Source organism: Lactuca virosa, chromosome 3, assembly GCF_052849685.1.
Source record: "Lactuca virosa cultivar CGN04683 chromosome 3, Lactuca_virosa_CGN04683_v6, whole genome shotgun sequence".
NCBI lineage: Eukaryota > Viridiplantae > Streptophyta > Magnoliopsida > Asterales > Asteraceae > Lactuca > Lactuca virosa.
Genome location: NC_136428.1, coordinates 333,579,182 through 333,605,347, shown reverse-complemented (window position 1 = coordinate 333,605,347; position 26,166 = coordinate 333,579,182).

Below are 26,166 nucleotides of genomic sequence, written 5' to 3'. Positions count from 1 at the left end.
TGTACTTGCGGGTCGAAGGCACCATTGTCAGGTCTTTGGATTGATATCATGTTATGCATGCTATTGTGTTGTAGTGATCTGTTAGATTGGTATCCAGATATATAGGATGTTGCTACGCTTAGTGATAAGTTGATATGTATGTTGTCTATTGGCTGAATATATGTCTATCTGTTATGTATACGTACACATATTTGGTTGATGGTTGAGGGTTTACTGCTTTATGTGTAAGCCAATAGACCGGGGGCATTTCCAACCCGATGGTTGAGTGGGCCGGAGGGTATTCCATCCCTAGGATGACATGACCCGTTATGTATTGGCATTCCAACCTGATGGTTGAAGGGCGTGGGGTATTCCAACCCGATGGTTGACTAGACCCGTAGTGTATTGGCATTCCAACCCTATGGTTGAGGGGTCTGGGGTATTCCAACACGATGATTGATTGGACCCAACATACTGTTATTATATATATGTTATTTGGTTATGTGTTGGTATTTTGGGGGAAACTCAATAAGCGTTGGCTTACATTTTTGGGTTATGTTTCAGGTACTTGAAACGACCGCGGGAAGGTGAAGGCGTGACCGTACACATCCTCATGTTTTGGACTTATGATTTTGGGAATTCCGACGTTGAAATGCTTTTAAGACTATGTTTGTAAACAGTTTGTGAATTTGGTTGGTTTTAAATGTTTAAATGTATCATGATTTTTATGGTTGTTACAAGTTGGTATCAAAGCCTTGGTTTAAGTGAATTGGAGGAACACTCGTGTGAATCTAGTCTCAAACTAAGGAAAAGACTTTTAAAAAATGAATTTCAAATTGTTTTCAAAATAATCAAAGAGGATGTGATGTGTATGATTAGCCGAAGCTAGTAAGTAGACCATAAATTACCACACTATTATTGATTTTGTGATATGTTAGAACAACATGCTAGTGCTAGGCTAGGGATCTTCAGCAACTGCATCATAGAATTGGCTGATTATATGATGCCAGATAGCCTACGGTTCTTCCCTATATGAAATTGACATCATTATTGTAGTTGCTTAGTGTATGCATCATGGTTATACATAACTAAGATTCTATATCCTGAGAATATTTAGTTTAGCCTTATTTCCTGTTCTTTTCTAATGAAGGGATTAGGGTAGGATTAGATATTCAACTGTTTATAGGGTCCAATATTATGTATGATTAGCATACAAGACTAACAAGAGTGTTGCAGGTTTGGTGGAAGTTTCATGGATGAATTGTGTGGGGTCATCCGACCAGTGTTATGATATTTATCCTTCCTATAAGGAGTGAGGATTGAGCGTATGCGTCTTCCAGTGTGTATTTCTAGGGTTGTGGTGATGATCCGTGAGACAAATACGGGTAGGTGTGGAAGATAGTATGGGCCCGTACTACTGAAAGCACAGGACTCGTATGCATAACAGGGAAGTCACAACCCCTAGGGCTTTGTTGGGAGTTGGTTCCCCTGGTTTGATGTTGGGTCAAAAATATGGTTTATACTTTACTTTTCTAGGCTTTAATAGTTTTTGGTCGTGTAATATATTTTTGTAGTTGTATTTACGACCCAATGGGTGTTTACGGCCGTAAACCCATTTATGGCCCATATTCCCCAAGTATATATATAGGTGTTAGGTGGTTAAGGAGGGATAGATGAACAAAAAAGAGTGTACGGCCAAGAGAGATAGAAAGGAGCATATGTGTGTAAGTGTGTGAATCTTGTGTAAGGGAACTTCATTCTAATCAATACATTCAAGATTCATCATATTTTCTCCTCCTTCTTCTTCTATTTTCATCTGACATCATCCGTTTGATTGGGATTCCGCACCATCAAACGGATCTGATTGATACACAAACATTTTTGGGACTTACAATTGGTATCAGAGCTTGAGTTGTATCAATCAAATTTGTCAGATTTGGAGCTTATTTGATCTTATTTTTGAAGGATTCCTGCGTTTTTAGATAGATCTCTGAAAATTAGGGGGGGTTTGTTCATCGTGTTTTTGATAAAAATGGGTTTTTGATCGAGTTTTGGAGCTACAAAGTCGAAAAAACGTTGTTTTTTGTCGTAACCTGCGAGGGGTGGCGGCGTGTACGGCCAGCAGCTAGGGTTTCCGAAGTGTTTGCGGCCAGAATCAGTTTACCGCCCGAAGTTTGGGGTCCGAGATTACGGCCCTCGGTTTACGGTCCTCGCACGTGTACGGTCCGAGTTTGCGGTCCTCGGAGTTTGCGGCCAGCAGCGTTTACGGTTCGCACCTCGCCTCATTCAGCAGCCTCGGTCTCGTGCCTCGCACCTCGTCCTCGCAAGCAGAAGCTTCTTCCTCGCATCCTCGCATATTCGCTTCGCACATTAAAAAATTGGAAACGGAATTGGGGGCTGCCGAGGATCGAACCCGCGACCTCTGATTCATCAACAAGGTGCCTTACCAACTCAGCTAGGCTGACTATTGATTCAAATCTTCCGTTTTTAATTCAAAAAAACTCCCCTTTGGTTCCTAATTTCGCAAATTGACACTTTTAGCCCAAAAATTCAATTTCTTTTATTTTAAAATTTCAATTTTCATCCAAAAATTTTAGTTTTTAAATTATGATTTTTATTTTTGACTTTTTACTTAAAATTTTGACTTTGACTTTTAAAATTTGACATTTGACTTTAAACTTTGACTTTCTCATTTAACTTTTAAATTTTCAAATTTAGCTTTTCGGTTTGACTTTTAAGTTTGACTTTTCAAGTTTGACTTTTAAGTTTGACTTTTCAAGTTTGACTTTTGAGTTTGACTTTTTAAATTTGACTTTTAAGGTTGACTTTTGAGGTTTATAGTCAAAGGATATTTTTAAATTTAAGTTTGACTTTTATGTTTGATTTTGGCTTCTAGTTGTGTTTTCAATGGCTTTTGAGGTCAACAAGGGAAATGAAGACACGAAAGTGAGTCAGGATATGTTAAGACAAAAATTCAACATGTTTAATTATATCCCTGGAGAAACCCTGGAAGCTCAGTTGCAGCGATTTACTACACTTACTACTGAGATGAATATAGCTGGGATCTTCTTGACTAAATCTGAGATAAACAAAAAGTTGTTGAATGCACTTCCGAAGTCATGGGATATGAACGTGGCTATCATCAAGAAGACAAAAGATCTCAATCGTCTTAGTCTTGCTGCTGTAAATGAAGAACTTGACGCTTTGAAGTGTGGAAAAACAATGAGTTCCGCAAACATCCTGGTCAATGAAGTTTCATGCTCTCAATCATGTGAAGCTACGAATAACTTCTTCATGAACATAATGATTTGTTAAAAAGGGAAGTCGAGGACCTAAAATACGAAGGATATCAACTCAGGAAAGGACAGAAACCCCTAAAGGCTGAATTAGAAGCAAAAATCAAAGACTTTAGGAGGCTTCAGGAAGACTATAGTAATAAATGTGAAAATTATGACTATGTTAAGAGACAACTTGTTGAATTAACTGCTAAGCTTGACACATTAAAAAGCAAATTTGAAACTGCAGATTTTGATTTTAGAAAATTTGATGTGTCAAGCGAAGTAGTTGCGAACATGATAGACCATTGTTTGCAATTTAAAAATAACCAGCAAAAAGGTCTAGGGTATGATAGTGTTCCTCCACCTTTCAATCATAACTACACATCCATCACTATGACACAAGAAGAAATTGACAGGGAGGCACATCTTCAATATGGCAAGCCAGCTGGATTTGTGTCAGGAGGTATTCAGGTTGAGCTGAACGATTCTAATGCTTCTACTTCATGTGCAGGTAAAGTAGCAGAGGATGAGAACAAGTAGAACACCATTGAACAAACCAACATCTCCTTGAACTCTGAATCTGTTTCTTCGAACTAAGCTGCTTCTGATCAACCTGCTGTTGAGAAATACAGGCCACCAATTCCAGTGAAACAGAGTGCCTGCTGCAATTGTGCTTGTGGGAAAAATAAGAGACAAGGCAAGGATACGCCACCAGGGGCAGGAAGAAACAACTTCACAGTGAAGAAAAAGACACGTTTTCACTGTGGAACACCTGGACACATTGGCAGAAATTGTCCTAATCGCGCATACGTTCCCTACTATGCACAAGGGTGGCAGAACGCGCCAAGAGGGAGATTTTCCAAAATAAACCCCTCAAGGTCACGTTCAGACAATGGTGACTGGAACGCGCAGAAGGCCAATAATCAAACCCACAAGGCCAAGAATCCGAATCCCAATGGCAAGAAGGGAATGTCGGCCAAGAAGCCCAATCCAAGAGATGCTCCAGTGAAACAAAGACCGGTGAGGTCAAAGTCATCTCAACGGCCGACATCAAGATCAAAAGCAAGTACTGAGCCACCCATCAGATCGAAAAAGAAATGGGTTAAACCCAACTACAAATGGGTTCCAAAGGCTCACTCTCCCAAATCTTCTAATGATTCTAATATTTCTACATCTTTTGTTTGCGATAAACAGGATATGTCATGGGAGAGAGTACTGTGCAAGGATGAAAAAGGTCAACCTAGTTTCAAAATGGTCTGGGTTCCAAAGACCAACTAATCCCGCTTTGTGTCGGAGCAGCTATGCACACATATAATCATACTTTGGTTTGTTGGTAGTGGCTGTTCCAGGCACATGATAAAGGACATCTCTCAACTGTACAACATTCATAACTTTGTTTGTGAGTATGTGTCCTTTGCGGGAAAGGAAGAAAAGAAGGGATCACACATGGGGTTAGTGCTTAATGACATGAAGAATTTTCGGATCTGTTCTGAGATTATGCGTGTTGTTCTCAGACCTTGTGGATGCAAATTCAATCGGTGAATTACGGTTTGCGTGTTGCTCTCTATACTCCTGAGTTTATCTTAAACTGATTCTTTTCAAAGACAATTTTTCATTTTCTTATAGTTTTTCGTTAGTAGGCATTATTTGGGAAGTGATATGAAGTCTAGTGTTAAAGGGCAATATGCAATTCGTGTACTGCACTAAAGCCGAATTGTCTAGACTCTGTATTCAATGTGCTGGTAGGCACAAAGGATTCAAATGGACTAGACATTAATTGACCATGAAAGGACTAGGCAATATACACTTAGATAGTTTCATTTGGACTGGCCATACGACGCTCTGGTAGATTGAGCAATGAGATAAACATGGGAACCTGCGAGATACACTAAAAGTTAATTATCTAGAACCGTGGCTTAACTCTTCCTTGATGTATGGACTCATGTCCTTAATTCCGGTATTGATAGGGCAACTGGGGGGTTCTGATAAAGTAGGTCTGTAGGAAATTATTTTCTTGCTTTCTATCTGTCAGTCATATGTTGCTTCCTTTGCGTGATTGAAACATATTCGACCTGGATTGCAACATATGCTACTCTAATTCTACGCACCTCCTTATCCATGAAAATCTTTCTATCTTTTATCCATATCTTGTCCCCTCTGCGTGATCGGAAGATCTAACCTGGGACACAGCATATGCAATATTCTACCTCTCAATCCCTTTATCTATGTTAGTCATATGTTGTTCCCTCTGTGTGATTGGAAGACATCCGACCTGGGATACAACATATGCACTTCTATATCTGACCTCTTTCTTAATGATTGAATATTCACCTAAAGTAAGGAGTTCTTTGGAAGTTCTTGATTACCGGGGTATATCAGGAAGTGGGAAACACGTTCTAGTACATCTAAAATTGAACCATTTAGAGGTTGTCTGTAGATCTTGCTGCTTAATTTAAGTGGACAACAATATCCTTGGTCGTCGTCAGCTAAATGTCCATTTAGGAATATATATCACAATGTCTTGTCACTTATAATCTGTCCAAATTGTCAACATACTTTGTGTTTAAGTGGACCACAATACCGGTGATTGACCATATCTAGACATGCAGACGTGTGCTCATAAACGATATTGGATTGCTTGACAACTTTGATCCCAAATATTTTTTGTTCTTGTTAAATTTGGCCATAGTTTTCCTCTATGCAGTAATTTAGGGGGAGAATTAAAATATAAAAAAAAATTTCAAAAATCAAACAAAAATCAGAAAATTAAAAAAATCAAACAAAAATCCAAAAAATTAAAAATCCAAAAATAGTGTTATTTCTGTTTTTATTTTTCTTGTTCAGAAAAATCAAAAATCCAAAAATATTTTTGTTTCTGTTTTATTTTTTTCAGAAAATATGAAAAAACCCAAAAATATTATGTGCTAAATTTTCTTTTAGTTTTGTTTTGTCTTGAAAAGTGAATTCAGGTGAAGATGAAACTCATGGACTTTGTGTCGAAGATTTCTGAGCCAAGGCTTCATCCGTGATCATCGAAGAATTTTCATTCGAAGGAGCAAGAAATGAAGATTATTCTTTCGACATTCAATCTTTCAACCCCAGAAGCAAGGTGAAGCTGCACTTGAAGATTAGGTGACGGATTGCATTGAAGCCTCCTCAATCAGTCTGTTGCTATCTTGAACCTGCTGAAGTGATCCAGAAGATTTGTTCTCTCTGAAGATTCTCAAGCTGAAAGCGCTATCTTTCAAGAATCAGTACATCAAGCCTCCTCACCCAATGTGCGTTCAATGTCAAATTCTGAAGAAAAGCCCAACTGCTCAAGATGAATTCATTCATTGAAGATTCATCAAGTTCATCTTGAAGTTGTGAAGAATTTGAAGATTAATGCTGAAGCTAAGCTCTCGATGAAGATTGACAAGAAAAGCCAGCTACTTTTTAGGGGGGAGCTTGTTGAGTCAATTAAGAAAAGAAAGCTATAAACCAAAGGGGAGATTGTTGGGTCAAAAATATGGTTTATACTTTACTTTTCTAGGCTTTAATAGTTTTTGGTCGTGTAATATATTTTTGCAGTTGTATTTACGGCCCAATGGGTGTTTACGGCCGTAAACCCATTTGCGGCCGTAAACCCATTTATGGCCCATATTCCCCAAGTATATATATATATATATATATATATATATATATATATATATATATATATATATATATATATATATATATATATATATATATATATATAGGTGTTAGGTGGTTGAGGAGGGATAGATGAACAGAAAAGGAGTGTACGGCCAAGAGAGAGAGAAAGGAGCATATGTGTGTAAGTGTGTGAATCTTGTGTAAGGGAACTTCATTCTAATCAATACATTCAAGATTCATCATATTCTTCTCTTCCTTCTTCTTCTATTTTGATCTGACATGATCCGTTTGATTAGGATTCCGCACCATCAAATGGATCTGATTGATACACAAGCATTTTGGGGACTTACATTTGATATGTGTGTTATCTGATATCTCCTTAGTTTATTTTATGTATGGTGATGACACGTCGTTTCGAGGCAGGGTCCAGATCGGGATCCGGAGCTGGTAGTCAGCATGGGCCAGCTGTGTCCGAGGACAGGATTAGGGAGATTCTTCAGGAGGAGGTTGTTGCTCACTTTCGAGCACATTTGCCTGAGATTTTTAGGTCTATCAAGACCACCATGGTGGAGTACGTTGATAAGTGTTATGCTGCTTTGGTTGAGGCTGATGCTGGTGCAACCATTGTCGTTGCTGGGGTTGGTGCTAGGAGAGTCTTCCCATATTGGGACTTCGATAATACGCAGCCCCTGGCATTGGATGGAGTTCAGGACCCGATCATTTCCATGAGGTGGCTTTCTGGCATTGAGGTGTGTTTCTTTAGTTGCTCTTGCCCAGCTTACCAAAGGGTCAGGTGCGCTCTGAACATTCTGATGTCCGGAGCGAGTGATTGGTGGAGACTTGTTACCATCTCATATTCTCCTGAGCATAGGACTGCAGTGACTTGGGAGCAATTCTTAGAGATATTCTGTTCTAGATATGTGCCGCTGGTGGAGCTTGAGAGTTTGGCCCATGAGTACGTGGATTTGAGACGGGGGACATAGTTGGTGACGAAGATCACCAAGATGTTCACGGAGAGGGCCATGTATTGACTTAAGTTTGCTACTTCTGAGCAGGCTCAGATTACCTGTTACTTGAGCATGCTCAAGATGGATATCAGGCAATTTGTATCTACCCATCGATATACTACATTGTTAGAGTTGTAGGGGGCCGCCAGTCGGCGTGATATTGAGATAGAGCTCCAGACGAGAGAGCATATATCAGCCGCGGTGTAGTCACAGCCTGCACCGAAGCGGTTTAGAGCCACTGATTCTAGCTCGGGGAGTCAGAGGGGCCACACTTGTGGTAAGTGTGGCAAGGTTCATGATGGAGCTAGTCGATCTACGTCGGGACACTACAAATGTGTCAAGCAGGGTCACATTGCGAGGGACTGCCAGCAGCAGGCTCCAGGTTCTAGCATCAGACTTTGTTATCATTGTGATCAGGTGGGCCATATGAAGCCCAGTGTCCCTTGCTTGCTTCCAGGTCGGCGCAGGCTCCAGCGCCAGCTACTTTCAGGATCACAGATGGAAGTCGGGGTACGGTGGAGCCCCCGAGAGCTCGAGGTCGTGCTTTTCAGCTCACTGTCGAGGAGGCCATAGCAGCTCCAGATGTTGTGAGTAGTATGTATCTGTTCAATATTCTGTTGATTATGTCTTATGTTGTGCTTATATATATATATATATATATATATATATATATATATATATATATATATATATATATATATGTGTGTGTGTGTGTGTGTGTACGTTCCTAGTGAACTCTTTGCCTGCTCTTGTGTTGTTTGACTCGGGTGCGAGTCGGTCTTTTTTATCTCGATCATTCAGTAGGGAGTTTGATATGCCTATTGGGCAGTTAAAGTGTCCGTTGCAGGTTCCTATTTCCAATGAACATGGGGTTTCTGCATCTGCGGTATATCAGGGTTGTATGCTAGAGATCTTCGGGGTGTCTTATCCGATTGATCGGATCCCTATTGTCACACCCCCGACCGAGGCAGCGGAATATGTCAGGATGTGCGACTAAGTTCATGGATCACAGATAAACTGAATATATAACACAAGTACAAAAATAAACAAAATAGCATTTATATTACATCCTAATATTTGAATACATGGTTCTTACAGATAATAGTATAATATATGAATTGCCTTAAACAGGTAGGCATACATAATAAAAAGTAGAAAACTAAATTGTCTGAGATCCCTGATTATCCGTCGTCTGATTTTTCTTGATTACTGATTTCCTGAGAATACATGTATTTTAAAAGTGAACACAAGGTTGGTGAGAGTCACAAGTTTTCTGCTTAACCGTAGTATAATACTTTTAAAAAGTTCAAAAAGTATTTTTTTTTTGTAAGTATAACTATACTCAAAAATAGTTTGAAAATAACCAAGCCCATGATTTGTGAAAAGTGAGAGTTTTTAGTTAATGTTTTTATTGATTCCTATAACCAAGCTACTTGACTGAATTTACCCCCTACAACGCTTCATTGGACGTAGTACTAATGATTGATAGACACTTATCACCTGCTTCGATTGATCAATCGAGACTCTAGCTCGCAGCCGCAGGTGGGTATGTCAACCACGTATGGATGTTTCAATGTATCTCACCGCGAAGATTAACATTTATAGTAGTGTGGGTATGCTAAGTAATTAAAATTAGCTAATGAATAATGTCTGACTAAAATCCGTTAACTAAGGTAGTTGAAAAAGCTCTCAACCTAAAACTATTGGGCACTATGAATTTGTATAGAAGTTAAGCATGTATAGCATAAGGCACTTAACTAAGTATATTCCTTGAATAAATTTCAAAATAGAAGGCATATGTTATTTCAATGGATGTATTCTCATAACATACTTGAATTCTACGAGCAATATTGTTTTACTTGTATTATATAAATGTTAAACAATACTTTTCAACTACTATGTACAGACAGGGGCTACACATGAAACACCGGAGAGATGACCATTTTGGCATTTAAGCACTTCTGAAATCCAACAACCCTATGCGGCCCTTCAAACTATATTCCCCGTACCGTAAGCAGTTAAAATGTAACACCGAAAATTTTCAAATAAATTTTTCATTTAAAATCACATAATCTGCATAACACATTTCGCAAAGATCTCCTTTATTTAAATTACAAATCGCAACTCCATAATTGTTTGACTTAAAATCCAGGACCTTCAAAACATAACTCTTTCACTGGTGTGTACAATCAAGCCAGTCCCTTCCCGCGATCCTGAGAAAACCTGAAACACATAACACATAACATAGTAAGCACGAAGCTTAGTGAGTTCCTCAAAATACCACATACAACATATTAGCCACTCGAGGCTATAACTCTGTAAGACCCTCCGGTCAATGTGTCTCAATGGGACCCTCCAGTCCCACAACTCTGATGGACCCTCCGGTCCTAACTCTGAATACACATAGCATAAATCACACAGACATAATGCAGTAATATCACAGTACTCAAATAAACACATAAGACCTTCTGGTCACACATAGATACCACTCGAGGCAAAGTATAGTGAGAATACTCACCTCGCAAGCTAGCAAGTAACAATCTTGTACTCGGAAATCTCGAACTAGCCTCCACCTAACACATAGGATAACATCTCTAAGTAATACTATGTTCATACTCAAATACACCATAGGCTATTCTTTTTCTCTATCTAACTCTTGAAGTAGATAAAAGACCATTTTACCCCTCCATGGTCTCCATTACTCATGATTGACCCAACCCTAAAGTCAACAGAAGTCAAACTCGAGTCAACAGTCCATGTTTGACCCGACTCGCCGAGTGCACCTATGTGACTCGTCGAGTCCACTCATTTCCTCAGAAGTCTCATGAAGGTCCAGCTCAACTCGTCTAGTTGACCCTCAACTCGCCAAGTTATCGCACGATCAAGCTCATCGGGACAAACCCTCACCGACTCGTCGAGTCAGGCCATGGACTCGGCGAGTCCCTTCGATCTGATTTCTCATTCAAATGATTCTAAGCAGATCTACAACCCCACACTCCAGATCTATCCTCCCAAGGCTCGAATAGCACGTAAAGCTGCAAGCTTTACGTTCATACATGGCATATAAGGCTCATATTGCCAACACATGCACCAACAAGGGCTAGATGCACAAGAGCTTGCCTCCGGGTCAATAAAGATCGATTCTTTGGACTCACAAGGCCACTTATAGTCCAGATCTGAGGTTCCAACCTCAAGCCATGCACCAATCACCTTACGACACAAGATAGATGGAAGAAAACCCTAAAGATTCCCTAAACAATATCTCATAAGGAAATGATCAAGCTAGCATCTTTTTGTTGGGTTATGAGCATTCTAACACTCCTAAGTGTACATGCAACCCTAAATACCTTGGATCTATGTTTTCTCTATTATACATACAATTATGAACATCCAAGGTATTATCCTAATCTAGCATACAAAATAATAAATATAACAAGATAGAATACATACCTCTTTGATGTAGAATGTCTTCATGAAGCTTGAGTGCCTAGTGCCCCAAGTGTGACACCTCAAATGGTTCACACAACACCAAATACACTTGGAATAACTTGAGAGAAACTTGAACACTCCTTGAAATCGTCTAGCCTCACACTCACACATTAGTGCACGATTTCTTGAGCCATGGGATTCTTTTATATGGTGGCTATTAGGGTTACACCATGTAACTCATAACTTTACCCATTCCTTATGCTCCATGGATTTTAACCTCCATGGAGTATCCATGGGTCACCCCATGGACTTAGTCCAACATAAGGAATCTTGGATCACAAGCCCACATATATAAGAATGAATGATTTACACAATCAACCCATATATTTAATTAGTCTCCTTTTGATCACTTAATTAATTCCAAATTAATTCTTGATCAATACTAATTAAATAACCTTATTAATATATTAGAACTTATAATATATTAACCAACCTTAAGTGTTATTTCTCTCATTATAGTCTATCCAAATGCATGATGTCATGCAACCCAAATGGACCATGCCGGTTCGGGTCAAGTCTTACCAATTATAGTTATGGACTTAGACATTTATCCAACAGTCTCCCACTTGGATAAGTCTAAAACTATTATTGCGTATGACTTCAGGAACCGATCAGCAATCGTAGCTCTCAAAAGCTTCTGTCAAACTCTGACCTTGTCGATGAACTCTGACCTTTGTCAATGACTTGTCCATTAGATAAGGGATCATCTATTCCTCCATTATGGATATCATATGGACTGAGACATGGATTATCAATCATTCTCTCTGTCCATTTGTTGTTTCCCGATTTCCGATTCATGATGACTGACTGATTGAACAAATCAAATCAGTCCTGGCTTGGCCAAGCACTCACATGTATCATCTTTAAATCATCGAGGGGCCCACAGATATCGCTTTTATCCCGAAGGTAAAAGGAATGGATAAACTTCGACTCATATGGCTTGTTCTACTACTTGTTGAATCATACACAAAGGCACGTTTTATAACATCGAGTTACCAATGCGTTTTCGTGCAATCAATGTATAACCAACTCATACTAACAACTCATATCTCTAGGTTTGAAGAATATAAGATATTATCGTCTCATGATCACTCGTGATAAAATCCATGAAGTGATTCAAATGAGCGCGGGTTGAATCCAATACTCAGAACTTATGAGCACTCATGAGTGTTGTAGCACCACTTTGTCCACCAACTTGGACCTCTACAAACCAACCCATGACAGTCTTGATTCATATCTACTTCCAACATATGACCGACTGTGGATGGTTTGAATAACTTAATCATTCAGGAAGAGCGACTTAGTTATTCTGGAAGTCAAAACATGCAAAGTGAAACACAAGAATAAATGAATCAAATATGGTATTAAACCCTATGAATATAAATAAACACTTTTATTTATCACCATACTGATTACTCATTATTCATTGTTTCAGTTTTATCAACTTTATACTTGAATTTAAAACAATAGTTGTCCCATGCTCCAAGCATGTACACTATGTTTTCTAAACACTAGTCATGCCATACACCAAGTATGCATACTATGTTTGTCTATGATCTTTACTTTGTAAAATAGATCAATTGAACATCACTCCAATGATCCTCTTTTCACAGTCCCAAATCCTTACTGCAAATGCAAGAATTCCAAATTCATGTCATTTACTGAAATCTGTTAGATTCTAAACTTATATGCATTGATCCTCTTAATGATTATGCACGAAGTCAGAAAGACTTGACAACAATCATTACAGAGCATTCCAAAGGAGATCAGCTCCTTGGAAACATCCTTCTTTCATTAAGTTTCCTAATCTTACACAGATTGAATAATTTCTAACTTTGAAACATTTCCATATTCCATTTTGACTATCACTTCTGAACAAGAGTTGCCTCCTTACAGATTATGTCAATATGGTCCTTCCAGAATTAACATTATACTTCCAACTGTCCTTGAGCAACCAATCTTTGGTAAACCTTAGATTGTCCTCGACAATTGCTTAATCATTTTAGTCATATCCAATTCTAGACCTTTTCCCCTCACAATGCCCCAGGCATTTGGAAAATTTTAGAAAGGATGAATATAGCACATGTAATCGATCCTATATCCGAAGCATATGGGATACGATTCATGATGTCTCACATAAAGACTAAACCAGTCTTTTGCTATAATATTTCCATTTCAATTTGCCAAGTTCTCAAAATTCAGATTATGAAAAGGGATGCCGTAATCATAATCGAATTTTAGAACGCAAATAATGGACCCATATATAGAATTTCCTTATGTTGAGCCATTCCAACATGAAATTCATATATATATCCTTGATTAAATACGATTAAAATCTCAATCTAAGCTTTTAGAATTGAAATGAAGTATAATTTCCTCTCCCTTAATTATAGCAAAACAACTTTTTCAACCCCTGCAACCTCACGAATTGAAACTTTTGTTTTCTATAATTAACATTGCTAACTTGCAACCTTTGTCGTAATTATCATGCTCCCACTAACATGATGATTATTAGCATAACACTTATGCTCCCACTAGCTTTGACATGTACTCAAAAATCAGCTGACTTTCTTACCAAAGTTCAGATTTCTGATACTAGATTGTTTTGATAAAACTTTATCAAAATCATACACCTCTCTTAGATAGCTCACATGTGTGTCTAAACAATTTTAGAACTATGAAAAGGGATGTCGTAATCATAGTCTCAATTGTTTATACCTTTGCCACTTCTCACAAGTCCATGTTAGTGTGCCGGTAAACCACACACGCTCCACTAACGACTTTGAGAATGCAAATATCACAATTGCTATCTAGCTAAAATCTACTTAGTGAAAGTGTTTCCTCACCATCATTTTCATGAATCGGAGAGAAACCTTATGACACTTAGATTTAATAGTGTATGTGTTCTTATCCATGTGAATTTGTCAAAACCATAATCACAAGACAAGGTTAGTGACAAATCCAAACTCATATTGATTAAACTTGTGCAATCTTAAATTCTTGCCATTTGGCAGCTCAGGTGCCTGCCATTGCTTCCAAGTAGTTGTGCAACCAATTGAGAACTCTCAGAACTCCTATGCAAAGCCAACTTGAATAGGCACAAAAATTTCAACATGATAGGTTATAAACCTCAAGTCGTGTGCTAGTGAAGGACTTTAGGTTTTATTCTTGATTAAGTCTTGAAACTTTCAAGAGATTTAAGACTCCCACTGTCCTCTTGACATATAAGACTCCCTTGTCAAATATTCAAGAGATAGTGCGGATTCTTTATCAAGACTAACACTTTACACAATTGGCCTAAGTTGGTCTCTGTTTTATCCAAAACATCACAACTTACCAATTTCAAATGTACAAGAGTAGATAACCTTTTACTCTTACATTTGACTAGTGTTAACAAACCCTCTTTAAGATATGTCACTCAAGTTACAATCTTGGAGTATGACTCTAAGAATTGTTTTGGAACGAAGTATGACTCATCTTTTTGATTTAACCATTTCAACAATTCATGACTCCTCTTCTTAGTCATAAGAATGCACTAAGATGACTTTAGAGGACCAATTGTGATATGGTATCTTAATCATTAAGATGATCATAAACATGATACTAAAGTACTCTCCCATCTTTTCAGATTTGAGAAACTTTTATCTTTCTGCCATACTTTGATTCTTCTTATTCGTTCTGTCTCACATTGAAACTTCTCCAATGCTACAGACTTATACTTAAACTTATAAGTATAACCATATTTACTGAACTTAAGTAAATCATGACGAATAGTCTTCTTGATCTTTTGTGGTGGACTTGACCAGTGCACAAGAATGTGTACTCGATCCCTTAGTCCTTTCCTTATTCACATAAGGAATTAGTCTTAATTTTTCAAGCTGAAAGTTCTCATTCATCATACTATACAACTTGCATGATTCCAAGTTTCGGTCCAATTGAACCTTGGGTGATGAGAATCTTTCCTTATTTGGTAATATTAGACACTACCACAACCGAAAGAATCAAATCCATTTTTCCAATATTGCTATCAATGGAATCTTATAAGCAACAACTTTTCACAAATGTCATTGTAAGGATACTTAAAATAAATAAAATCAAAACCTTTTTCTTTTATTTTAAAACTTTGCGGAAAAACTTATCCTTACAATCCATATGAAAACCTTGTTGTTATCTATTCCTAAGCAATATAAATATCATAACTCTTAAGTAATAGCCCAAAATTCTGATCACCGAACCATGCGATTGAAATCCATCTTCGCGATCAGAATCAGCATGTACTTAATAGAGTTAGACAATGGACTTTACCTGAAGTAGAGCCAAACTTATTGACTTTAACATCCTTAGGTAAATTTGGCAACTTCGTAACCAATGCCCCTTCCTTTGGCAATAGTTACCTATGGACCCTTGATAATGGGACTATCTCAGACTTCGCCTCTCTCTTTACCATTGGGTCAACCGAGTTGACTATGGCCGATCCCTTTCCATTGGGAAGAGAGAGCTTTACTGGATATCCAATGTCATCATTGTCAATGTCCATAGCGTTTTAGGAAGTTGATCTTAGCAAATAGATAAGATCATTAAGGGTCTTGTCTTAGTCTGTTTCATAGGATTCCCAAAAGAACTCACTATGTGACTTAGAAAGTAATTGAGCCACCAAATTTCTCAAGACTTTGACACCCAACTCTCCCGGCTTGTCAATATGTGACTACATCTCCAAGATGTGATCACACCTAGACCTTGCCTTGCCAATAGGGCTTGAGTGACCTTAAACTTTTTAGGAACTTGTGGGTTAAGGAGAATAATTGGAGGAGGTGAAAGAATTATGATATCCATGGGACATCATCTTCATTTAGGAAAGCTTGTTTCAAGAGATTTGGGAAGATCATAAATGTCTAGACCAGACATCTTTTTGGGAGATATTCAAGATAGTTGATTTAAAGTCCTTAATATGACACCCAATATGAAATATTAAGGCTAGGACCCAACAAACTATTTTATAACTTAGAAGAGGGATGCCGTAATCCAAGCTATAAAATATTTGAAGGTAGGTGAATGACGATTCACCAATTTCCACCATGAAAAACGAAATAATTTATTAGGTTTTAATTGGATTTGAAAGTCCTAGATCTTTGAGATTCATTGAACTGTTCACAGGCATGTTTCAATCTCGAGTGTGCCCTTCAGGTTTTGTGACTGGGATGCCGAGGATCACAATACAAGGTGTGAATAACCATGCAAATATACTTGGTACCCTTAATATTTACCCCTTAATCAGTGTGCCGGTTAACCACACACGCTCCACCGATACTATGATAAATATTAAGTTACCCTTTGCCTACCTTGTTAAGTCCAGGTTAGTGTGCCGGTTAACCACACACGCTCCACTAACGACTTAAGCAAAGTGCAAAGTGTAATTTCATGGGTTAGCACCAAATTCACATTTTCCTAAGTAACTAAGATTGGGTATTAATAAGAGTTTAGTTACTTAGTATTTATCATTAATACTTTTAATGAAAGGAGAATTATAGTCCTTGTCCTACCCGTTCGGCTAACGAACCTCCACCAGTCAAGGAAGCAGTGGGTGAGAGTGGACACTCATTAAACTGCCATTTTATAGACAGTAACCTTATACCCCCCTTATAGACCGGCTTCGTGAATGAGGCCTACTAACGGTAAGACTGACTTTACTCTTATACATATATATATAAATATTATTAACTTATAATATTATAAAGTATAAGGGTTGAATTTTAACTTTTAAAATTCTAAGGGCTAACTTGGAGTTAAAGTATTCATAAGTGAAAACTTTTAAAATTCCAAAACTTGAGGGCAAGTTTTGAAACTATTCAAAACTAATTAATTCCATAACTTATGAGTTTAAAGTAGTTTTAATTAAAAAAAAAAAAAAAAAAAAAAAAAAACTCTTCAAGTTCCATAACTTGAGGACAAGTTATGGAAGACTTTAAACTAATTAATAAAAAAAATAACTTTTTTTTATTGTAACTTATGGAACTAATTAAGGTTACACTTTTTTTTTAATTTAATGAAGAGACTCTTAAACCTCCATAACTTGAGGACAAATTATGGAGTCATAAAACCATTTAATTAGAACTAGACTCTTCATTTTGTAACCTTTGCCAACTTTTATGAGTTTTATGATTCTTAAATGTGACTTTTCATATAACTTGAGGACAAGTTACAAAAACACACTTTGGAATCAACTCTTAGATTAAAATGGATTGAAAAAAACTATTTCTATTAATCTAAGAACCTCATAAGAACAAGATAATTCAAATCATCAATCTTCAAGAAATTAGCATGAACATACAAACTAATACAAATCTTGAAATTATGACAATTATCTTAGAAATTGGATTAGCATGAACATTACCACATCAAAAACAAGTTTATAAGTCCAAAAACATCTTAGGGTAATGTTCCTAGTCCAATTCCAGCCAAAACAATCGAATATATGCATCCAACTCGATTTTTCAGCTACTTTTGCAAGTGTAACAAGAAAACAAGCCTAGGCTCTGATACCACTGTTGGATTATGAGCATTCTAACACTCCTAAGTGTACATGCAACCCTAAATACCTTGGATCTATGTTTTCTCTATTATACATACAATTATGAACATCCAAGGTATTATCCTAATCTAGCATACAAAATAATAAATATAACAAGATAGAATACATACCTCTTTTATGTAGAATGTCTTCATGAAGCTTGAGTGCCTAGTGCCCCAAGTGTGACACCTCAAATGGTTCACACAACACCAAATACACTTGGAATAACTTGAGAGAAACTTGAACACTCCTTGAAATCGTCTAGCCCTCACACTCACACATTAGTGCACGATTTCTTGAGCCATGGGATTCTTTTATATGGTGGCTATTAGGGTTACACCATGTAACTCATAACTTTACCCATTCCTTATGCTCCATGGATTTTAACCTCCATGGAGTATCCATGGGTCACCCCATGGACTTAGTCCAACATAAGGAATCTTGGATCACAAGCCCACATATATAAGAATGAATGATTTACACAATCAACCCATATATTTAATTAGTCTCCTTTTGATCACTTAATTAATTCCAAATTAATTCTTGATCAATACTAATTAAATAACCTTATTAATATATTAGAACTTATAATATATTAACCAACCTTAAGTGTTATTTCTCTCATTATAGTCTATCCAAATGCATGATGCCATGCAACCCAAATGGACCATGCCGGGTCGGGTCAAGTCTTACCAATTATAGTTATGGACTTAGACATTAATCCAACACTTTTTACCTCCAACTGAAGCAAAACTCTGAAGAATCTCTGGATCCAAAAGCGTCCTCTTGATCCAAGCTTTGATGCTCTCCACTTTTTTCTCCAAAAGGTCACAATATGCCCAAAATTATGTCTCTTCTCTCTTTTAGCCGCCTCTAAGCGATTAGGGTTTCTCTCTAGAGGTAAGGAGGCTGATGAGGCGGCTTAAGGTCCTTTAAATAGGACCCAACCCCGAGAAATTAGGGTTTCTCTGCCCAGCACCTACTCGGCGATTCGACTCTCTGACTCGTCGAGTCTATTCATTAATGTCACGCAGACAACTCGACTCTACTTGACGAGTTGGACTCACAACTCGCCGAGTCACTCCACGAATCTCAAGGTTAAACACCTTAATGCACCTGAAAGTATGGCTGTTACATAAAAGGTATTATAATAACATTTTTTATAATTTATAATACTTAGTACATTTATTCTCCCCCAAAATAAGTAAATGCAAACGAGGGGCCGTAACACTCACTTTATCGAGTGGTTAACGAGTAGTTCTAAAAGCCGGGAAGTATTGTCGAGAGGTCGTGATCTCCGGGATTAATTAGATTTCCTAGAAATTTCGATATATATATATATATATATATATATATATATATATATATATATATATATATATATATATATATATATATATATATATATAGACATATATATATATATATATATATATATATATATATATAGGCTTAGGTTATTTTGTTTTTATTAACTATTGTGTGCCAGAATGCACAGATCTGGACCACCGGATGAATAGAATCAACAATCATTATCTGAGGGTCTATGATATTACAATAGGATAGCATGTATCATATAATCACACCAATTTCAGCAAAAAGGGTATTTTGGTCAATTAACTTATTTTAAAAAAGGAAATTTTCGGATTTTAAGGGATCATTAATTTCTTTATTTTTAAAAAATCTGAATTTTTTAAATTAATTCTAATTAAATTTTAATATTACTTTTAATAATAACCGATTTTATTCTGTCAGAATGACAAAAAGTCAACAATACACTAGTAAATATATTTGCGGTTTTATTCTTGCAGAATATTGTTTCATTCAAGATACTTTTTATATTAAAAATGCTTAAAGAATTATACAACATATTATCAAGAATAACATTTTCTAAAGAATACAGATTTTATTCTTTAAGAATCACTATTTACATTTATCTGTAAAGAAAAAGACTATAAACAATTATTTCAATCATTCTAAAAAAATTATGACTAATAATGGTTTAAGGATTACATTTATTCTTAAAGATTAAAACTAAAAATGGTTAAAAAAGAAAAAAACATCAAAATCTAACAAAAACACAACTCTATTCCGAAAGAATATTATTGTTAAGAAACAATTTATAAATTCTTACAGAATACATTCTGTTAGAATACAATATCGTTCTCCATGTTTTCTTCGTTTTCCACATTAATGGCAACCTCTTCAAAACCTAAATTCACAAGGAAAACATAATCAACTTTCAAATATTAAAATTTTTAGTGCATTAAATAGAATAAAACAATAAATTCTAATAGAATGTGATATACATTCAAATAGAATATAACTATAATTTCTAAAAACCAACATTAACAATCATCCCTAAACTTGCAATGTATATTATTCTGAAAGAATGTAATGTTTCATTATTTAGGATGTCATTCTATAAGAATCGAGACCAATAACAAGAATAGAAACCACTTTTATTCTGACAGAATTGGTTACGGTAATTCACTGCTTAAGTTGACAAGGAATTCAAGATTTTATTTTGACAAAATTAGAATTCGATATTCCATTCTAGCAGAATGATCGACATTAAGATGCATTAAAAAAAGCTAACAATATAAATAGAAAAAAGTACTATGAAATTGAAATAACAGGATACATAGAATGCTTAAACAAAGCCTGCATAAACATATATACTTATATGTTGGTTAAAAAACTGATAATTGTGTTCCAAAATCAAAATCAAAAAGCAATTGGATGTAAAATCTATTTTCAGGATTGAGGTAAATAAATTCTACAGTTAAGCACAAGTTACTACATCACATAAACGATCTTTTGTTTTCCAGTTGCAAAATACCTAGATTTCATCGGAGAAGAAGAAGCAGCGACCACCACCACATCCTCTCCACCTCCTAACTTGCAATGTATATTATTCTGAAAGAATGTAATGTTTCATTATTTAGGATGTCATTCTATAAGAATCGAGACCAATAACAAGAATAGAAACCACTTTTATTCTGACAGAATTGGTTACGGTAATTCACTGCTTAAGTTGACAAGGAATTCAAGATTTTATTTTGACAAAATTAGAATTCGATATTCCATTCTAGCAGAATGATCGACATTAAGATGCATTAAAAAAAGCTAACAATATAAATAGAAAAAAGTACTATGAAATTGAAATAACAGGATACATAGAATGCTTAAACAAAGCCTGCATAAACATATATACTTATATGTTGGTTAAAAAACTGATAATTGTGTTCCAAAATCAAAATCAAAAAGCAATTGGATGTAAAATCTATTTTCAGGATTGAGGTAAATAAATTCTACAGTTAAGCACAAGTTACTACATCACATAAACGATCTTTTGTTTTCCAGTTGCAAAATACCTAGATTTCATCGGAGAAGAAGAAGCAGCGACCACCACCACATCCTCTCCACCTCCTAACCTGCTTCGATCGGAGCAACAGCCCCACCCCGCTGCTTCTCCCTTTGTTCTTCGGTCTAGTCACTCATCGGAGATCAATACCTTCTCCCCTCGCTTTCTTTCTCTTCTGTTCCCATCGATCTAGGCCTATGAAGATTCAACTTCATCATTGATTTCTTTGCCCCATCGGAACCCCTCCTGCCCTCTGATCGAACCTCTAGCACATCTCCCCTTCTACGGTAGCCCAAAACCTCCGAAACCCCGTTGAATAGCAGGCACCAATGCTGGGAAAACGAGAGGGAGGATAAATCGTTGTAGACATGATTAGGCGGAATATGGTTTTTGAGAACGTCGGTGGTGATTTTTGAAGCGTGAATATGATTTCCAGAGAAAGAGAAAAAAATCGGCTAGGGTTTTTTTTCAACAGATTTTGACTTTGACATCCCATATTTAAAGGAATAATAAAGAACATATTAATTATCTACCATAATTAAATATGCAAAGATTACTAAAATACCCTTAAATGATTTATTAATTATCTATTTTTTCCTAAATTCCTATTGGTGCATTCATGCATACAATAGTTGTTAAAAACATTTGAACCTAGCTAGCTCTATATATATATATATATATATATATATATATATATATATATATATATATATATATATATATATATATATATATATATATATATATATATATATTTGGACGTGATTTTGACATTTTGACTAAGTATAATGATCTATTAATTTTCCAAGTTTTTATTATTTCAAAATTTATTTAAATAATCAATTTAAATAAATTTTATTTTTAAAATTAAAATTTTAATTTATTATTTTCCAAAATATTTAATTAAAATCCAAAAATTTATGTAAATTGAAATCAAATTAAAAATTTATTTATTCTAAAATTTAATAAAATTTATCAATATTATTTACAAATAAATTTTATAGATGTTGTTTCAAAGTTTTTGGGTTTGTTTTAGTGTTTTTTACACCACATGGTAGCTTTTGCCAATTTTCATTGAAGTTTTAGTGTTTAGGACTAGATTTGAAAAGTATTCTGTGATGAGGGTAATTTCTAATTAATTTGAATTGGTGCTTGTACAGTGTAACAAGTTTATAATAGGAGGCATACGCCTCCTGTTCTTCTTTTTCGACCCATCACGTAAACGAATGAAAGAAAGAAAAAAAAATGCAGCGATTAATTATTGGTGATGCATGAACGCTTCGTAATTAAACCAAAGGTGGTGGAGGAGCTTACAAAGTGGATTAGCTGCAGAAACCGGTGATGATGGCGGTGGTTCTCGAGCTCTAACAGAGGTTGACGGAGGTGGTAGTTCGGTGCTGCTGCCTTCGTTTCCGCCTTCTTTCAGTGTTGTTCGATGAAGGAGAGGTGGAGAGGGTTGTGGGGATTGAAATCTGTAACAAACCAAGCCTGGAGAGGGTGTTTGATAGTGGTGGCACCAGTGTAACTGTGGTGGTGGGTGCTGTCCGGTAGCCTCCTGCTGCCGGTTTCTTCTTGTGTTTCTGGCGAGAATGAATGCTGTAGAGGCTGTGGATTGTGAGGGGAGGTTGGGAAGAGGAAGGGAGGGCTGTTGGTCACAAAAATATGGTGATGAAGTGGTGGTTAATGGTGGTGTTAGGGTGGTTGAAGGTGGAATTGGAGGTTTGTGGTGTTTTAAGATCCGAGAGTGAGAGAGGTTCTTGAGATGCTGGGTTTTTTTTAAGTAAAGATTGGAGTGGGATGCATCTCTATTTATAGCTAAAGTTCTCACACATAACACAAGTGAGTCATACTTCCAAACTCATCATGTACTCTCTTGGTGAAACATGCACACAAAGAAGAAGGAAAGAATATATAGTCACGTGGGATGATACAAGGGAGGGAAAGATCAGATTTTTGGGTTCCTTAAGTCACATGTGGGCCCTACATGGGTTATTACTCCATTAATGGTCCAAAACACACAAAATCAGGTGCATCGGGATCCGTGCATCGAGAATTTGTTTTGAGAATATCGTTGAATAGAGTTTAATTCAAGGATTCTGGAACATCAAATAGATTAATTTTTGGAGTTACGGATCTCCGGGAAATTGCGTTTGAAGTTTCGAGTCTTAACGGCTCACGGTATCCGTTCTCGTGTCTTTTATAAACATTTTCGTAAAAATCATTTCAAGTTTGAAATTAAATAATAGACTATGACATGAGTCCAAAAACGCTCTCGGATATCCCGTCGGCAAAGCGTAAGTACTTCCACGGATCGATTCGGTTTTACGCAATTAAAGAAAAACAGTATTTTACTGTCTATTTTCTTAAAACTGTCGTATCTTTTGCATACGAACTCCGTTTTGGACGTTCTTTATATTTTCGGAAACAGGGGAACATGTAATATTATTTTTTAATATTGTTTTTTTCTCAAAACTGATTATTGCAAAATTTCAGCTTTTCAGACGTATTAATCAGCGCTGCAGTTGAGCAGTTTGATTTGGTTGCCAGAATTCACATTTGGGAGTAAAAATATCATCTTATATTATATAATAATTGGATTGAACTCATTTATATTTCATTAAATGCACTAAAACTGAACGAGTTAAATTACAAACAAATTTACTGTAATTTAGTCGTTTGAATTTATGCACTAAATTTCGGGATGTCACACATGTTCCCATGCAGGGTGTGTGTGTGATAGTGGGTTTGGACTGGTTGAGCAAGTTTGGTACCATGATTGATTGTGAGGGACAGCGAGTTGTAGTTCGAACCCTAGGTGGGGAGAACTTGTTATTTATGGAGAGGGCACTAGGGTCGCTTCAGGGTTTTGTTTGGCAGCCAGGGCTCGTCAGTATATTCAGCACGGGTGTGCAGATTATTTGGCTTATGTAGTTCACACTCGAGTTGGGGATTAGATTTCATTTTTAAGGGTTCTAGTGGTCAGGGAGTTTGCTGATGTATTCCCGGAGGAGTTACACGGTGTGCCTCCCGAGAGGCACGTCGAGTTCAGGATTGACCTTGTGCTAGGTGCGGCCCCGATTGCCAACGCGTCGTACCGATTCACACTGCTTGAGATGCAGGAGTTGTCATCTTAACTGCAGGAGCTTCTAGGCAAGCAGTTCATCAGACCGAGCAGTTCTTCGTGGGGAGCGTTGATACTGTTCGTCAAGAAGATGGATAGTTCGCACCGGATGTGCATTGATTATCGGGAGTTAAACAAGTTAACAGTGAAGAACCGTTATCCCCTTCCACATATTGATGACCTCTTTGCTCGATTGGAGGGTGCATCATGGTTCTCCACGATAGATCTGAGGTATGGGTATCATCAGGTGAGAGTGAGAGAGGAGGACGTGGAGAAGACTATGTTCCAGACTCGTTATGGGCATTATGAGTTTGTGGTGATGTCATTTGGGTTCAACAATGTGCCTGGTGTGTTTATGGATTTGATGAATTGGGTATGCAGGTCAATGCTCAAGCGATCCGTCATTGTGTTTATTGATGATATCTTGGTATATTCCAAGACCAAAGAGCAGCATAAGAACCATCTTCGAGAGCTTTTGGGGGTTTTGAGGCGAGAATGGCTTTATGCCAAGTTCTCAATGGGATTTTGGTTGATCTATCCATGTTCGTGTTGGGTTTTAGTATACTACAACATCCTATGGTGCACATACAACCCTAAAAGCTTTGGATCTATGTTTTCTCTAATTAAACATGAAATATTGTTTCCAAAGCTTTACGCCTACAACTAGCATACAAATGATATAAACAACATAAAATACTAGTTAGGAGTTTACCTCTTTATGTAGCTTGTAGAACTTGTTGTATTTGGCCGTTAAGAACTTAGCACCAATAGTATGAATACCTCAAATGGTTCACAACACATCTAGGACAAAGGATGACATTTTGAGAGAGAATCTTGAACCCAAAATCATCCATGAACTCCAAGAACTAGTAGTCCTCGTTTTTTGCTATAGAGTCACATATTTATATGTAGGATTCCAAGGGTCATGGGTTAACCCTAATCCATACCCATGGGTTTATGATCCATGGTTCCTGTGGCCCAACTCTTTATGTATCCATACATAAACTTAGTCCAACATGGATCATAAGCCCAACATATAAATATACCTAATTTACACAATTAGTCCCCATTGATTTAATTAGTCTCTTTTGATCACTAAATTAATTCCAAACTAATTCTTGATCAATACTAATTATATCATATGATTTCATATTAATATATTAGAACTTATAATATATTAATAAACCATAAATAACCTCTTCTCAAAAGTCCATCCTAACAAATTTTTCCTGATGATATGCAACCTAAATGGACCATGCTACTCTCAGGTCAAGTACATACCAATTATATTTATGGGCTTAGACACCTAATCCAATAGTCTCCCACTTGGGTAAGTCTAATAACTATTATTGCAAGTACGACTCCACAACCCAACTAGCAATCGTAGCTCTTAAAAGTCGTTGTCGAACTCTAACCTAGTCAATGACGTGTCCATTAGATAAGGGATCATATATTCCTTCATTCTAGATATCATATGGACTGAGACATGGATTATAAATATTCTCTCTGTCTATTTGTTGTTTCCCGATTTCCGATTTATGATGACCGACTAAATGAACAAATCAAATCAGTCCAGGCCCGGCCAAGCACTTAGGGTTGTCATCACCAAATTATCGAGGGGCCCACAGATATCGCTTTTATCCCACCAAGGGTAAAAGGAATGGATAAACTTCGACTCATATGCTTGCTCTATCTACTCATCAAATCACACACAACGATAT